Consider the following 18,172-nt stretch of genomic DNA (forward strand, 5'->3'; position numbering starts at 1 on the left):
AAACACCACCTAAAATCTTCTTAGACAGAATAATCAGTTGCAGCAATATGTAATATTTGTCCTGGACATGACAGCTTGCTTAAAAAGAAAATTCTTAGATAGAATAATCAATTGCAGCTATATAAAGTATCCGTCCTGAATATAACAGCTGCTTTAACAGTAAACACAAATGATCATGAATTCAGCACTGTATCCAAAAAATTGTAACAGTGATAAACTGTTCTTCAATGTTTGCTTGTAAAATATTAACCAGAGACAGTATTGCTTGTTGGTATATCTCTAGTAGGACAGCAGAAAAACGCTGTCACATACTAAACACCAAAGTTAATACATAGGTACCTGTCACACCAACGGGTCCATGGATGTCAGGATCCCTATTAGAAAACGTGTTACACCCGTCTAGTGGGCTTGTTCACTTCCTGAAGGTGTCCTAATTGGTCTCTAATTGCAGGGTTAAAATACCCTGTGGGAAGAACATAAATCAATCAGTAGCGCTATTTCCTCCTGAGGGCGGAAATGGTCATACTTGTCAGTCCAAGGGCGGAAGTGGTAATCCATTTCTAGTGTGCATTACTTGGTGTAGGGGTGGAAATAGTAACTCATCTGACGTAATGTGAGGGCGGACGTCAGACCCGGCCACTCCGCCTCAGCAATGCCCAGGCATGCATGTAAGCCAATAACGTTCTTGGCTTCGGGGCGGGGATAGTTTTCATGTACCTTCCTGTTAGATTCATGAGTGAGTAAAAGCGTCACCCTGAGGCGGGTACAGACTGCCTGTTACATACGTTTGCTTATATAAGTAATGTGGGCATTATAGCGATACATTAGTAGTTTCCACATAGGACAAAATGTATTATGTTAGGACATTAATAGCTGCGAAAAAAATGAGTTAGTACATAAGATGCTCTTATCCATCTATTAATGAATAATAGTTCCAATTTAGATTGTTACTAATTTATTGAATCATATCTGATAATCTCCCTGTATTAGAGATACCTGAAAAGGTAAGTATCCTAGTGGCATATATACAAAAGGTAAAGGAAGTTTAATGATTTTAATCTTAAATCTATAGCCTATAGTTATTGGGGCCAAAAAAATAAATAATGACAAATGAAAAATAGATAAATAAAAATATATGTAAAATAGTGCAATCTTGTAATATAAATCTAAGGGTGTGTACACACGGTGAGATCCTTGCTATGGCCGATTTTCACTTGCGATTTCCCTTGAACTCCCCGGAGCCCAGCACCACCGATTTTGACTAACTTAGCCACATTTGTTTAGATGAAAAAAGGGTCAGAGTCTGCTACTTGGTAGGAAATGGATCAATTCGTGGTTATATAGTATTATAATAATTGTTGGTAATGAGACTAAAAGAAAAGTAGGAAATATATTATTGTTAGTGAAGCCTACAATGTTAATTTGTGAAGTGACACTCTTGCTAAGATACTTACGGTACCGAATACGGTACTTCTAGAAAGTGTCACCATTAGTTTATGCCTATGCTAGCATACTGGACTAAACGTGTTGAGAAAAATAGTTTAAAAATTAGATTGTGAGATTATGTGTGCCATGTTAAAAAAAAATTGTGTTTACATAGTATTTACTGGCACCACCAAGCTAAAGGATCACAAAGGAATATTTCCTGTGTTGATTTCCTTAATCTTGGTTAGAATATATACTTATATCTCTACGAGATTCTAGAAGACTTGTGCGGAATCAGAATTCCTTTTCTTTAAAACCACAAGTATTAGGGTATCAGAAAACCAAGGGATTTGGTGCCGTTGAAGGAAATATGAAGTAGTAGATAGTTTAAGTAAGAGAAGGAAAGCACATAAGGAAAGAGGGCCCTACTCATGAGAGCTTACATTCTAAGGGGAGGGGCAGACAGATGAGTGACACAGATGGGGTAGAAAGTGAGCATGGGTCAAATGGTTAGGATGAGAGTTTGCTGGGTTTGGTGAAGAAGTGGGTCTTGAGAGCCCATTTGAAGTTTTGTAGAGAGGTGGAGAGTCTCAGGGGGAGAGGTAGAGAATTCCAGAGATAGGGCGCAGCACGTGCAAAATTTTGGAGGTAGGAGTGGGAGGAGGTAATCAGTAGCCAGGAGAGGTGGCGTGCATTATACTAAGCTTTCATTCCTACATATTATACACAGATACCTGTCCACCTACAGAGCTCACTACCTAATACATGTACAGTATCACACAGATAATGGGCGCTTGTCCACAGAGCTCACAATCTTACACACATATCTCACAGATACTGAGCCTTCAACATCCCCAGAGCTTACAATCAAATACTGAACATGTTATCACACATACCTAGTACTAGCGGGATCCGGTCTGAAGATCGACAGTATCTAGGTCGACAATGTTTAGGTCGACCACTATAGGTCGACAGTCACTAGGCCAACATGGATGGAAGGTCGACAGGGTTTCTAGGTCAACATGTGCTAGGTCGACAGGTCTAAAGGTCGACATGAGTTTTTCACATTTTTTAAATTTTTTTGAATTTTTTCATACTTAACGATCCACGTGGACTACGATTGGAACGGTAATCTGTGCCGAGTGAAGCGAAGGCACCATGCCCGAAGCATGGCGAGCGAAGCGAGCCATGCGAGGGGACGCGGTGCACTAATTTGGGATCCCGGTCACTCTACGAAGAAAACGACACCAAAAAAAAAAAAAATCCTCATGTCGACCTTTAGACCAGTCGACCTAGCACATGTCGACCTAGAAACCCTGTCGACCTTCCATCCATGTCGACCTAGTGACTGTCGACCTATAGTGGTCGACCTAAACATTGTCGACCTAGATACTGTCGATTTGATGAACCACACCCAGTACTAGCACCCAGGATTTACAATCTAACACATGTGCCATAGACCTTCTAAACTGTTGTCCTTCTGTTTACAATCTAACAGCAGCATAATTCCAAGGTCTCACTGATACTTATATCTTGTTTTAAGAGCTGACAATCTCTCCCCACCTTGCTATTCTATTACACAGGTACCTTCAGAGAAACTTCACCTACAACTTACCCCCTAGCATGTATCACACATGCCCAAAATCATATAACATGATGCAAAATTCAGAATTAAGGGGCCTATTCATTATCACAAAATTTTCATAATTTTATCAAATTACCAGTCTCAGCTATCTACCTTCTAAAATATTATCTGCAGTTAGGGGCAGCCCGCAGGGGGAAAGGGGGTCTGTCTGTGCGGCTACAGCTCAGCTCCGGGGTCTGCAGCTAGGAGGAAGTCCTTGTGGATGCCTAAGCTGCAAGAGGGAAAATATCATTTTTTCAAAAAACTGCTTCTCAAAAATAGCAGTTTTTCATAAGTGATATTTTTACTAGAGAGGCATGATGAACACTGAAAAAACTGTGAAATGAAAATTGAAAACTAAAAATTCTTATTTCACCATTTTGTTCATGATGAATATGCCCCATAGTGTGCTGGTTCCTTGCCCGCAGAGCTTGCAATCGCAGAGATTGCCTTCTTACCTGGGAAGGGCAGGAGTTAAGACGGGGGCCACCCATAGCGGCTCTGTGCTCTCAAAAAACTCTGCTGCCGGAGTGGGGCCTGAGATGTCTGAGCTCCTTCCCACTAAACCAGGGCTGGAACATTTAGTTTGACTGCAGAGCTCAGGCTCTCGCCTGATAAGAAGCAGACCTGTCACAATCACGCGAGCTGCTTTTACAAAACCAAGGGTAACCACAGCTCAACTGCCCCTGGTACGCTGGTGGTGTGGCAGTGCTTGGTGTGGCTAGCACCCTGTACATACTGTATGGGGAGCTGTGCTGCGAACATCAATGTACACGGACGCATCTGTATATAGGGAAATAGAAAAGCAATACCCAAAGGTATTACCTATACCCAGGCGCTAGATGGGTGGTTCCCCACAGCAGCTGTAAGAAAAGGGTTGGTCAGACCCCTAAACAATATGTAAAACAGAAAAATGCAGCGCTTAAATGGTCACATAAGCAAAAACAAAAACAAATAACGTATAAAAATGCTTATTTAATAAAACTTATTTAAAAGGTGATCTGTATTAATGAAATATATCTAGTAAAACTTTCACAAAATTTTCAATCATGATAGGTGTTTTTCATATATCAAAATGTCCTTGTAGAAGGTCGGTATTAAGGAACCTGTTCCTATAATAGTCCCCTTGCAAAGAAGGACCCTTTGTCCTATCCGTGAGTTTATAGTTACCACCAGCGTCCCTTGAGGTGATTAAGCGAAGCTGCGTCCGCAAAGTGGCTGCTCCTCAGAGGGTGGTAGATGTGGCTCCTCCACGGTAGTTATAGGTTCTTTTAAGGGTCCAATTTGTTGAAAGGCAATTGCGGGGGCTTGGTCCAGGTCCAATCCTTCCAAGGTTTAGGTGAACACGCTATCAGGCAAGTCTACGCATCTGTATATAGAACAGTAATGCATACATAAACATAGTATACATATAGAATAAATATATATACTTAGAGGTGAGCGGGTTCTGTTCTCAGAGAACCAAACCCTACCGGACTTCACGTCACGAGCCCGGATCCGAGTCATGCTCGGGTTTTCCCGCCTGACTCGGAAACCAGAACAATGCAAAACGTCATCATCCCACTGTCGGATTCTCGCGAGGTTTGGATTCCATATAAAAACCCGCACGTCGCCGCCATTTTCACTCCAGTCTCGGAGAGTGTAGTAAGAGGACGTGTACTCAGTGTCTGTGTGGGCGGGAAAGTGGGGTGACGATTACAGTGCTGCACAAGGCAGTCCAGTGTAGTGTCTTATGCTGCATTAGTCCAGCCAGTCACAGTGGTGGTATCCTCTGCTGATATATATCCCCAGTGCTGCTGTATAAGTCCCTTGCAGTTTTGCTGCATTGTCTTGCATCAGACGAGGGGTAGTGTCTTGTACAGCATCAGTCCAGTGACCAGTCACATTGGTGGTGTCCTCTGCTGCCATATACATAATGCGGTGTAGCTGTATAAGCCCCTTTCTGTAGTGCTGTGTTGTCCTACATCAGACCAGGGGTAGTGTCTTGTGCAGCATAAGTCCAGTGACCAGTCACAGTGGTGGTGTCCTCGGCTTCCATATATCCAGTGTTACTGGCGTATAATTCCCATGATACTGACGTATAATTCCCGTGATACTGGCGTATAATTCCAGTGATATTGCCGTATAATTCCAGTGATATTGCTGTATAATTCCTTTGATAATGGCATATAATTCCAGTGATAATGCTGTATAATTCCCATGATACTAACATATAATTCCCATGATACTGGCGTAAAATTCCATTATTATTATTATTATTATTATTATCCTTTATTTATATGGTGCCACAAGGGTTCCGCAGCGCCCAATTACAGAGTACATGAATAATCAAACAGGAAAACAGCAACTTACAGTTGAAGGCAATATAGGACAAGTACAGGGTAAATAAACATAGTTACATCAGCAGATGACACTTAAATAAGTATCAGGTGGCAGAAGACTGCTGGAGTTGATGCAGTTGAAGATTATTAAAGTAAGAAAGGATAAGCACATGAGGGAAGAGGGCCCTGCTCGTGAGAGCTTACATTCTAAAGGGGAGGGGTAGACAGACAGGGGTGACACAGATGGGGTACATGGAGAGTGTAGAACAGAGGGTTAGGATGAGATTTGGCTGGGTTTGGTGAAGAAGTGGGTCTTGAGAGCCCGTTTGAAGTTTTGTAGAGAGGTGGAGAGTCTGAGGGGGAGAGGTAGTGAATTCAAGAGAAGTGGTATTGATATTGCCGTATAATTCCTGTGATACTGGTATATAATTCCCGTGATATTGTGGTATAATTCCAGTGATGTTGCCGTGTAATTCCTGTGATACTGCCGTATAATTCCACTGATATTGCTGTATAATTGCCATGATACTGGCGTATAATTCATGTGATACTGCCATATGATTCCAGTGATACTGCCGTATAATCCCAGTGATACTGGGGTATAATTCCTGTGATACTGGGGTATAATTCCTGTGATACTGGCGTATAATTCCAGTGATACTGGCGTGTAATTCCAGTGATATTGCCGTATAATTCCAGTGATATTTCTGTACAATTCCTGTGATACTGTAGTATAATTCCAGTGATACTGCCGTATAACTCCTGTGATACTGCCGTATAATTCCTGTGATACTGCCATATAATTCCAGTGTTATTGCCGTATAATTCCAGTGATATTGCCGTATAATTCCTGTGATACTGCCGTATAATTCCAGTGATATTGCCATATAATTCCTGTGATACTGGCATATAATTCCTGTGATACTGGCGTATAATTCCAGTGATATTGCCGTATAATTCCTGTGATACTGGCGTATAATTCCTGTGATACTGCCGTATAATTCCAGTGATAGTGCCGTATAATTCCAGTGATATTACCATATAATTCCTGTGATACTGGCGTATAATTCCTGTGATACTGGCGTATAATTCTAGTGATATTGTTCTATAATTCCTGTGATACTGGCGTATAATTCCAGTGATATTGCTGTATAATTCCAGTGGTACTGACGTATAAATCCAGTCCAGTGGTACTGCCGTATAAGTCCAGTGGTACTGGCGTATAAATCCAGTGATTCTGCCGTATAATTCCAGTGATCCTGCCGTATCATTCCAGTGGTGCTGGCATATAAATCCAGTCCAGTGATCCTGCCGTATATATATGTCTAGTGGTACTGCTATATAATTCCAGTGATACTGCCGTATATATATATATATATACCCTGTTGCAAAGTGGATTACTGAGGCCATAACAACTATACTGGTGTTAGACGTGCGTCCGGTATCTGCCATTAGTGCAGTGGGACTGCAGTGCCAACCCTAGATGGGCCACGTGTTTGTGCCACACACTTGTGTCGCTTAGCTTAGTCATACAGCTACTTCATTGCACCTCTTTTTCATCTTTGCATGATTTGCTGTTTGGGGCCTTTTTTTATATCTACCCTCCTTTCTGACACTGCAGTGAAACCCCTAGATGGGCCAATTGTTTGTGTCGCTTATCTTAGTCATACAGCTACCTCATTGCACCTCTTTTTCATCTTTGCATGATGTTCTGTTTGGGGCCTTTTTTTATATCTACCCTCCTGTCTGACACTGCAGTGCCACTCCTAGATGGGACAATTGTTTGTGTTGCTTAGCTTAGTCATACAGCTACCTCATTGCACCTCTTTTATATCTTTACATGATGTGCTTTTTGGGGCCTTTTTTTATATATCTGTCCTCCTATCTGACACTGCAGTGCCACTCCTAAATGGGCCAGGGGTTTGTGCTGCACACTGTCACTTAGCTTAGACATACAGCAACTTTGGGGCATGGTTTTTTAAAGTGCCATCCGGTCTGACACTGCTGTATAAGTTCAGGGGTACTGTTGTATTAGTCCAGGGGTACTGCCGTATAAGTCCACCAATTGCAGAATTTTTGAAAAATAACAGGGGCCACTTTCAACATTCAGCCACTGCATGCCACTACTAGATGGGCCAGGTGGTTGTATCCTTAGCTTAATCATACAGCAACTTCGGTACACTTTTTCTTCTTTGCATCATGTGCTGTTTGGGGACTAGTTTTTTAAAGTGCCCTCCTGTCTGCAACTGCAGTGCCACTCCTAGATGGGTCAGGTGTTTGTACCGCATACTTGTGTCGCTTAGCTTAGTCATACAGCTACCTCATTGCACCTCTTTTTCTTCTTTGCATGATGTGCTGTTTGGGGCCTATTTTTTAAATCTGCCATCCTGTCTGCCACTGCAGTGCCACTCCTAGATTGGCCAGGTGTTTGTGCCGCACACTTGTGTCGCTTAGCTTAGTCATACAGCTACCTTGGCGCAACCTTTAGGCCTAAAAACAATATTGTGAGGTATGAGGTGTTCAGGATAGACTGGAAATGAGTGGAAATAAATGTTATTGTGGTTAATAATACCGTAGGAGCAAAATTATCCCCAAATTATGTAATTTTAGCTGCTTTTATGTTTTTTTTTTAAATCATACAGATCCAAAACCAAAACACGAAAGGGTGGTTTTGGCAAAACCAAGCCAAAACCAATACATGAAAAGTGCCCTCTGCACATCTCTATTATATATATATATATATATATATATATATAAAATAGAAATCTCGTGGTCCGGCACTCCCATTATGTAGGCAAATGGGCTCCGGTGCCCTCTGACTGAATAGGTACAACATTTGCAAAGGAGAAACCGTGGCACTTGGAGACTTCCACAAGTATAATCAGTGTTTTAAAAAATTACTACATGAAATCCCAACGTTTCGGGGCGATTATGCCCTTTTGTCAAGGTGAGTAACGGGGCACAAAGGGGCATAATCACCCCGAAATGTTAGGATTTCATGTAGTGATTTTTTCTAATACACTGATTATACTTGTGGAAGTCTCTGAATGCCGCTGTTTCTCCTTTGCAGAGCCATTTCTTTGGGCGGGCGAGGCATGCATTTACACGGTGCACCTGCCGCGGCTCTTGCTGGCTCAGATTGTGTTCCCCCTCCTCCGTGTTATTACTCCGCCCCCGCATCATTACATGAAACTCTGCCCCCGAGCGGAGTACTGATGACGGGGAGGAGAGGGAAGGCCAGGACATGGTAGGCAAGCCAGGAGGAGGGAGAGGTGGGCAGGCGCAGGCCGAAGAGCGGGATGGAAGAGGACCTCTGGTCGGCGGATGCTGCAGCAAACGTGAGTATAACACACTCTTTCTCTTTTCTCTCTCTATCTTTGTAGAAGGGGACTTGCCTGCAGTAATGTGTAAAATGGGGACTCTTGCCTGCCATAATGTGCCTGCCGTACTCTTGCCTGCCATATTGTGTAAAATGGAAACTCTTGCCTGCCGTAATGTGTAAAATGGGGACTCTTGCCTGCCGTAATGTGTAAAATGGGGACTCTTGACTACTGTAATGTGTAAAATGGGGACTCTGCCTGCCGTAATGTGTAAAATGGGGACACTCACCTGTCGTAATACGTAAAATGTGGACTCTTGCCTGCCGCTATGTGTAAAATGGGGACTCTTGCCTGCCGTAATGTGTTAAAAGGGGACTCTCGCCTGTCGTAATGTGTAAAATGGGGACTCTTGCCTGTCGTAATGTGTAAAATGGGGACTCTCGCCTGTCGTAATGTGTAAAATGGGGACACTCGCCTGCCGTAATGTGTAAAATGTGGACTCTTGCCTGCCGTAATGAGTAAAATGGGGATTTAATGTATCAAGGGCATTGCAGTGTGTGCCATAATATGATGCAGGGGGCATTACTGCGTGGTGCTTAATATGGTAGATATTTTTTTTCCTGTGGTGGTCGTGATCTGTTGGTACAGGGTCAAAAACTGGGTTGTAAGGTAGTCTCTTCAGCTGAGGCCACACCCATTCTAACGAGGCCACACCCATTCTAACAAGGCCACCCCCCCTTGCTGGGAACACGCAAATTCTTTATTTTTATATCGGGGGGGGGGGGGGGGGGGGCATCTTTTTTATGTTGGGGGGGTGCATTTTTAAATCTCGCACTGGGAGCCAAATTGGCTAGAAACAGCCCTGCTCCTTATCAAATATTTTATATAGATCAGTGGTTCTCAAACTCGGTTTCCATGTAACCCAACAGGTGCACTGTGTATCACCAACTGTCACATTTTAAAAACATGAACCTGAGGACCAAGTTTGAGAACCTGTGGTATAGATATATAGATATATTTGTGTGTGTGTATATATATATATATATATATATATATATATATATATATACACTGCTCAAAAAAATAAAGGGAACACTAAAATAACACATCCTAGATCTCAATGAATGAAATATTCTTACGTGCCTGTATGACCTCCCTACAACCCACACAAGTGGCTCAGGTAGTGCAGCTCATCCAGGATGGCACATCAATGCGAGCTGTGGCAAGAAGGTTTGCTGTGTCTGTCAGCGTAGTGTCCAGAGCATGGAGGCACTACCAGGAGACAGGCCAGTACAAGGAGGCCACACACACTACTGAGCCTCATTTTGACTTGTTTTAAGGACATCACATCAAAGTTGGATCAGCCTGTAGTGTGTTTTTCCACTTTAATTTTGAGGGTGACTCCAAATCCAGACCTCCATGGGTTAATAAATTTGATTTCCATTGATAATTTTTGTGTGATTTTGTTGTCAGCACATTCAACTATGTAAAGAACAAAGTATTTAATAAGAATATTTCATTCATTCAGATCTAGGATGTGTTATTTTAGTGTTCCCTTTATTTTTTTGAGCAGTGTATATATATATATATATATATATATATATACTATACATAGTATACATGCAGAGGATGCAGTCAACATACCGGCGTTCGGTATGTCGGCAATTAGAATGCCGGAATCCCAACATTGGTCGGACTACTGGTGTTGGGATCCCGACATGGAGGGGGGGGGGGTGTTTAGGTTTAGACTGTGGGGAGATGGTTAGGGCTGGGCTTCGGAGGAGAGGTTAGGTTTATGCTGCGGGGGGAGGGTTAGGATTAGGCTGCCTGGGGGATAGGTTTAGGCTGCAGGGGGAGGGGTGTAAGGCACCATGGGAGAGGGTTAGGTTTAGGCTACGGGTAGGTGGGGTTAGGTTTAGGCTGCGGGGGGAGGTTTAGGCTGCGGGGAGGGGTGTTAAACACCACGGGGGATAGTTAGGGTTAGGCTTTGGGGGGGGAGGGTTAGCTTTAGTCTACGGGTAGGGGGGGTTAGGTTAAGACAACACCGGGGAGAGTTAGGGTCAGGCTGCGGGAAGGAAAGGTTGGGGGGGAGTAGATGAGAGTTAGTATACTTACCTTGCAGGTGTCAAGTTCTGGCATGTAGTGACGCCGCAGTCGGTATTCTGACCGCTGGCATCCCAAACACTGGCATCCTAATACCATCTCCGCATGCATATATAGCATATAATATACAATATATATTATACTGTATATATATATATATATATATATATATATATGAGATGAGCGGGTTCGGTTCGCCGAGAACCGAACCCTATCCCGAACTCCACGTGTCAAACACGGTTCCGAGCCTGGCTCGGTTATTCCCGCCTGACTCGGAAAACCTGAATGAGGCAAAACGTCATCATTCCGCTGTCGGATTCTCACGAGATTCGGATTCCATATAAAGAGCCACGCGTCGCCGCCATTTTCACTCGGGCATTGTAGAGAGTACAGAGAGGACGTGTCTATGTTCTCTCAGTGTCAGTTCTCAGTATCAGTGCTCATTGTCTTGTGCGGCATCTTGCTGCTCAGTAATACTAGTACAGTGTCTTGTTCTGCATTTTGCTGTAGGGTACTGTGGTAGTAGTGTCCTGTGACTGTGCATCGGTCATCATCATTCCAGTCACAGTGGTATCTGGGGGTTACAATTCCAGAGTGCTTTTGTGCTGCTCACTAATACTAGTACAGTGTCTTGTGCTGCATCGTGCAGCTCAGTGTCAGTTCTCAGTAGTATCATCTGTGCTCAGTAGCACTGCTCATTGTCTTGTGCTGCATCGTGCTGCTCAGTAATACTAATACTAGTACAGTGTCTTGTGCTGCCTCGTGCTGCTCAGTGTCAGCTCTCAGTATCACTGCTCAGTAGTATCATCAGTGCTTTGTTTCACTGCTCAGTAGTATCATCAGTGCTCAGTATCACTGGTCAGTGCTCAGTGTCTTGTGCTGCATCGTGCTGCTCAGTGTCAGTTCTCACTATCACTGCTCAGTAGTATCATCAGTGCTCAGTATCACTGCTCAGTAGTATCATCAGTGCTCAGTATCACTGCTCAGTAGTATCATTAGTACTCAGAATCACTGGTCAGTGCTCAGTGTCAGTGCACCTCTTTTTCTCTTTTCTTTGCATCATGTGCTGTTTGGGGACTATTTTTTTAAAAGTGCCATCCTGTCTGACACTTCCGTATATGTCCAGTGGTACTGCCATTTGATATATTTCCCGACATTACTGCCATTTCATTCCAGTGATTTTGTAATTTTCTTCCAGTGATTTGGACCAATAATACCATTAATTAGAACGAATAATTCCTGTGATACTGGCTTTTAATTCTAGTGATTTTGTCATTTTCTTCCAGTGATTTGGACCAATAATTCCATTGATTATAACAAATAATTCCAGTGATATTGCCTTATAATTCACATGATACTGGAGTCTAATTCTAGATGGGCCAGGTGTTTGTGTCGCTTAGCTTAGCCATCCAGCGACCTTGGTGCACCTCTTTTTTTCTTTGCATCATGTGCTGTTTGGGGACTATTTTTTTAAGCGCCAACCTGTCTGACACTGCAGTGCCACTTCTAGATGGGCCAGGTGTTTGTGCCGGCCACTTGGGTGACTTAGCTTAGTCATCCAGCGACCTCTGTGCAAATTTTAGGACTAAAAGTAATATTGTGAGGTGTTCAGAACAGACTGGAAATGAGTGGAAATTATTGTTATTGAGGTTAATAATACTATAGGAATAAAATTACCCCAAATTCTATGCTTTTAGCTGTTTTTTTTTTTTTTTAAATCACCCGAATCCAAAACACATTCGAATCCAAAACCCGAAAGGGTGGTTTTGACAAAACGCGCCTGAATCCAAAACACGACCGTGGACCTGAATCCAAAACCAAAACGCAAAACACAAAAAATGCCCGCTGCACATCTCTAATATATATTTTAGAGCTGTGCGGCTGGCACTTTTCGTGTTTTTTTGTTTTGGTTCTAATTCCACTTTCGTGTTTTGGTTTTGGCTTTGTTTTGACAAAACCACTCTTTCGTGTTTTAGTTTTGGTTTTGGATCTGGATGATTTTTGAAAAAAACATAAAAAGGCTAAAATAACATAATTTGGGGGTAATTTTGATCCTACGGTGTTATTACCTTAATAACATTCATTTCCACTCATTTCCAGTCTATTCTGAACACCTCACACCTCACAATATTGGCCCTCATTCCGAGTTGATCGGTCGCAAGGCGAATTTAGCAGAGTTACACACGCTAAGCCGCCGCCTACTGGGAGTGAATCTTAGCTTCTTAAAATTGCGAACGATGTATTCGCAATATTGCGATTACTAACTACTTAGCAGTTTCAGAGTAGCTTCAGACTTACTCTGCCTGTGCGATCAGTTCAGTGCTTGTCGTTCCTGGTTGACGTCACAAACACACCCAGCGTTCGCCCAGGCACTCCCACCGTTTCTCCGGCCACTCCTGCGTTTTTTCCGGAAACGGTAGCGTTTTCAGCCACACGCCCCTGAAACGCCGTGTTTCCGCCCAGTAACACCCATTTCCTGTCAATCACATTACGATCGCCGGAGCGATGAAAAAGCCGTGAGTAAAATTACTTTCTACATAGCAAAGTTACTTGGCGCAGTCGCAGTGCGAACATTGCGCATGCGTACTAAGCGGATTTTCATTGCGATGCGATGAAAAATACCGAGCGAACAACTCGGAATGAGGGCCATTGTTTCTAGGCCAAAAGGTTGCACTAAGGTGGCTGTATGACTAAGCTAAACGACACAAGTGTGCGGCGCAATCACCTGGCCCATCTAGGAGTGCACTGCAGTGTCATACAGGAGGGCAGAGATTATACAAAGGCCCCAAACAGCACATCATGCAAAGAAAAAGAAGTTCTCTGAGGCTGCTGTATGACTAAACCAAGCGACACAAGTGTGCGGCACAAACACCTGGCCCATCTAGGAGTGGCACTGCAGTATGAGACAGGAGGGCAGTTTTCAAAAACTAGGCCCCAAACAGCACCTCATGCAAAGATATACAAGAGGTGCAATGAGGTAGCTGTATGACTAAGCCAAGCGACACAAACAATTGGCCCATCTAGAAGTGGCACTGCAGTGGCAGACAGGAGGGCAGATATAAAAAAAAGGCCCCAAACAGCACATGATTCAAAGATGAAAAAAAGGTGTACGAGGTTGCTGTATGACTAAGCTAAGTGACACAACCACCTAGCCCATCTAGTAGTGTCACACAGTGGCTGAATGTCGAGAGTGGGCTGCAGTTGTTCAGTCCACTGACAGCATCTCCAGTTTGCCCCTGTCATTTTTGAAGAATTCTGCAATTGGTGGATTTATATGGCAGTACCCCAGGACTAATACAGCAGTACCCCTGGACTTATACGGCAGTGTCAGACAGGGCCGCCATCAAGGGGGTGCCCTGTGCACACTTGTCCCGGGCCCGGCCACTCTGACAGAGTGGAGGGCCCGGGCTGCTGAAACAGCCCGCCGTCGCTGACCGCGGCTGCTACCAGTTCAGTAGTATTGTACCTCCCTAAACAGCCCTATCCCGTTGGCCGGCCGCTGCCATTGAGACTATAGACTGCCCGTGAAGCCGCTGCCGCTTCCTTTCTGCAGTGCTGAGGATGTCATCGCTGGCCGCTCCCCTCCATCAACCCACTGCCGCCCACCCGCTTCCGAAATTGCCGCCCACCTGCTGCCGCCCCTCCCGGATCCCCCTCTCCGGCTGCAGCTATCTTGTCCCCGTGAGTGGGCATCCGAAGCCCCACCTACTCACTCCTCCTGCACTGCAACCATGCCAGTAGTATGGAGATAGGGTGCGCTCTCTCCTTAGTCCCCCTCTCTGGCTGCAGCTATAGTACCTTGTCCCCGTGAGTGGGCAGCCGAAGCCCCGCCCACTCACTCCTCCTGCATCTGCAACCATGATTGTAGCATGGATATAGTGTGTGCCCTCTCCCTAGTCCCACTCTTTGGCTGCAGCTATTTTGTCCCCGTGAGTGGGCAGCCGAAGTCCCGCCCACTCACTTCTCCTGCCCAGCATCCATGCCTGTAGCAGGGAGAGAATGTGCTTCCCGTGGCCCTCCCCCTTCCCCAGCGCATCCAGTAGTGTGTGGACTGGAGAGGGACCCTTGCAGGAAACAGAAGCCAGCAGCTGAGTGTCAGTACAGATGAGACAAGCTATGTATATGTAAGTAGTACACACACTCTCACTCTCTTTACACACACACCCACATACTCTCCACCTGACGAAATGTGTGTAAGGGGGAATACTGTGTCGTGTAATGTGACTGACGGTCGCTACTGTGTCATGTAATGTGACTGACGGTCACTACTGTGTCATGTAATGTGGCTGGCAGTCACTACTGTGTCATGTAATGTAACTGACTGTCGCTACTGTGTCATGTAATGTGACTGACGGTCGCTACTGTGTCGTGTAATGTGACTGACGGTCACTACTGTGTCATGTAATGTGACTGACGGTCGCTACTGTGTCATGTAATGTGGTTGGCGGTCGCTGCTGTGTCGTGTAATGTGACTGACTGTCACTACTGTGTCATGTAATGTGACTGACGGTCGCTACTGTGTCATGTAATGTGACTAATGGTCGCTACTTTGTCATGTAATGTGGCTGGCGGTCGCTACTGTGTCATGTAATGTGACTGACGGTCGCTAATGTGTCGTGTAATGTGACTGACGGTCACTACTGTGGCATGTAATGTGACTGACGGTCGCTACTGTGTCATGTAATGTGGTTGGTGGTCGCAGCTGTGTCGTGTAATGTGACTGACTGTTGCTACTGTGTCATGTAATGTGACTGGAGGTCACCACTGTGTCATGTAGTGTGACTGACTGTGGCTACTGTGTCATGTAATGTGACTTACGGTCGCTACTGTGTCATGCAATGTGACTGACGGACACTACTGTGTTGTGTAATGTGACTGATGGATGCTACTGTGCGGTGTAATGTGACTGACGACTGGCGGACACTACTGTGCGGTGTAATGTGACTGTCGGACACTACTGTGCGGTGTAATGTGACTGGCGGACACTACTGTGCGGTGTAATGTGACTGGCGGACACTACTGTGCGGTGTAATGTGACTGACGGACACTACTGTGCGGTGTAATGTGACTGACGGTTGCTACTGTGTCGTGTAATGTGACAGATGGTCGCTACTGTGTCGTGTAATGTGACTGATGGTCGCTACTGTGTCGTGTAATGTGACTGACGGTTGCTACTGTGTTGTGTAATGTGACTGACGGACGCTACTGAGACTATAGACTGCCCCTGAAGCCGCTTCCCTTCTGCAGTGCTGAGGGCTGAGGATGTCATCGCTGGCAGCTCCGCTCCGACCACCCGCTGCCACCGGCGCCGCTCACCAATTGCCGCCGGTGCCGCCCACCCGCTGTTGCCGGCGCCGCCCACCTTCCGCTCCGAGCATAGTAAGCAAGCACTGTAGTTTGATGTTTGATAAAGTTTTCTGGATACGGATGTGGCGTGGCGTGACATCATGATGTCACGCCACATCAGTGAAGAGGAGCCATGGTGCTGAAGGGCTGACAGCGTGGGAGAGAGGACCTCTCAGGACGGATTTGCAAAGGGGGTAAGTATGTGTATGTGATTGTGTAATTTGTGTAGGGGTACGGGGGAGGCCCTGCCTATTTTATCAGTCCAGGGCCCCACAATTTCTGGTGGCAGCCCTGGTGTCAGACAGGATGGCACTTTTCAAAAACTAGGCTCCAAACAGCACCTCATGCAAAGATGTCGAAGTGGTGCAATGAGGTAGCTGTATGACTAAGCCAAGCAACACAAACAATTCCAACTGGAATTATATGTCCAAATCATTGGAATTATATGTCCAAATCACTGGAATTAAATGGCAAAATCACTGGAATTATACGTCCAAATCACTAGAATTAATGGCAAAATCACTGGAAGTATACGTCCAAATACCTGGAATTATACGTCCAAATTACTGGAATTATACGTCCAAATCACTGGAATTATATGTCCAAATCACTGGAATTTAATGGCAAAATCACTGGAATTATACGTCCAAATCACTAAAATTATACGTCCAAATCACTGTAATTATATTACAAAATCACTGTATTATACTGCAAAATCACTGGAATTATATGTCCAAATCACTTGAATTATACATCCAAATCACTGGAATTATATGTCCAAATCACTGGAATTATACTACAAACAAAATCACTGGAATTATATGTCCAAATCACTGGAATCATACATCTAAATCACTGGAATTAAATGGCAAAATCACTGTAATTATACTGCAAAATCACTGGAATTATATGTCCAAATCACTGTACTTATACGTCCAAATCACTGGAATTATAGGTTCAAAGCACTGTAATTAAATGGCAAAATTACTAGAATTATACGTCCAAATCACTGGAATTATACTGCAAAATCACTGGAATTAAACGTCCAAATCACTGGAATTAAATGGCAGTACCACTGGACATATATAAAAGTGTCAGACAAGATGGCACTTTAAAAAAATTGTCCCCAAACAGCACATGATGATGATAAGAAGAAAAAAAGGGGCAAGATGGAATTGCCCTTGGGCCCTCCCGCCCACCCTTATGTTGTATAAACAGGACAAGCACACTTTAACAAACCAATCATTTCAGCGACAGGGTCTGCCACACGACTGTGGCTTAAATGACTGGTTTGTTTGGACCCCCACCAAAAAAAGAAGCAATCAAACTCTCCTTGCACAAACTGGCTCTACAGAGGCAAGATGTTGACCTCATCCTCTGATTCTTCACGCCTTTCACTGTGTACATCCTTCTCCTCACAGAGTATTAATTCGTCCCCACTGGAATCCACCATCACAGTTCCCTCTGTACTTTCTGAAGGCAATTGCTGGTAAATGTCTTCCCGGAGGAATTTATAATTCATTTTGACGAACATCATCTTCTCCACATTTTGTGGAAGTAATCTCATACGCCGATCTCTGACAAGGTTACCGGCTGCACTAAACACTTTTTCGGAGTACACACTGGAGGGAGGGGGGGCACAACTTAGGTAAAATAAAGTCAGTTTGTGCAAGGGCATCCAAATTGCCTCTTTTTCTTGTCTGACATGCCTACTTGGATGCTGTCACTCATATAATCCACCACCATTCTTTCAATGGTGACAGAATCATATGCAGTGACAGCAGACATGTCAGTAATCGTTGGAAGGTCCTTCAGTCCGGACCAGATGTCAGCTGTCGCTCCTGACTGCCCTGCATCACCATCAGCGGGTGGGCTAGGAAATCTTATCCTTTTCCTTGCAGCCCCAGTGGTGGGAGAAATTGAAGAATGAGCTGTTGACGGGTCACGTTCCACTTGAGTTGACAATTTACTCACCAACAGGTCTTTGCACCTCTGCTGACTTGTGTCTGCCGGAAAGAGAGATACAACGTAGG

At 44.4% G+C, this 18,172-nt stretch overlaps 1 protein-coding gene across 1 annotated transcript in view; it reads right to left on the bottom strand.

The window, feature by feature from the left end:
* Positions 1 to 18,172, bottom strand: part of SLC6A19 (solute carrier family 6 member 19) — a 572,970-nt gene that overhangs the window by 439,433 nt on the left and 115,365 nt on the right. The window lies entirely within an intron of this gene.

The sequence above is a fragment of the Pseudophryne corroboree genome, chromosome 5, assembly GCF_028390025.1.
Source record: "Pseudophryne corroboree isolate aPseCor3 chromosome 5, aPseCor3.hap2, whole genome shotgun sequence".
Classification (NCBI taxonomy): Eukaryota; Metazoa; Chordata; class Amphibia; order Anura; family Myobatrachidae; genus Pseudophryne; species Pseudophryne corroboree.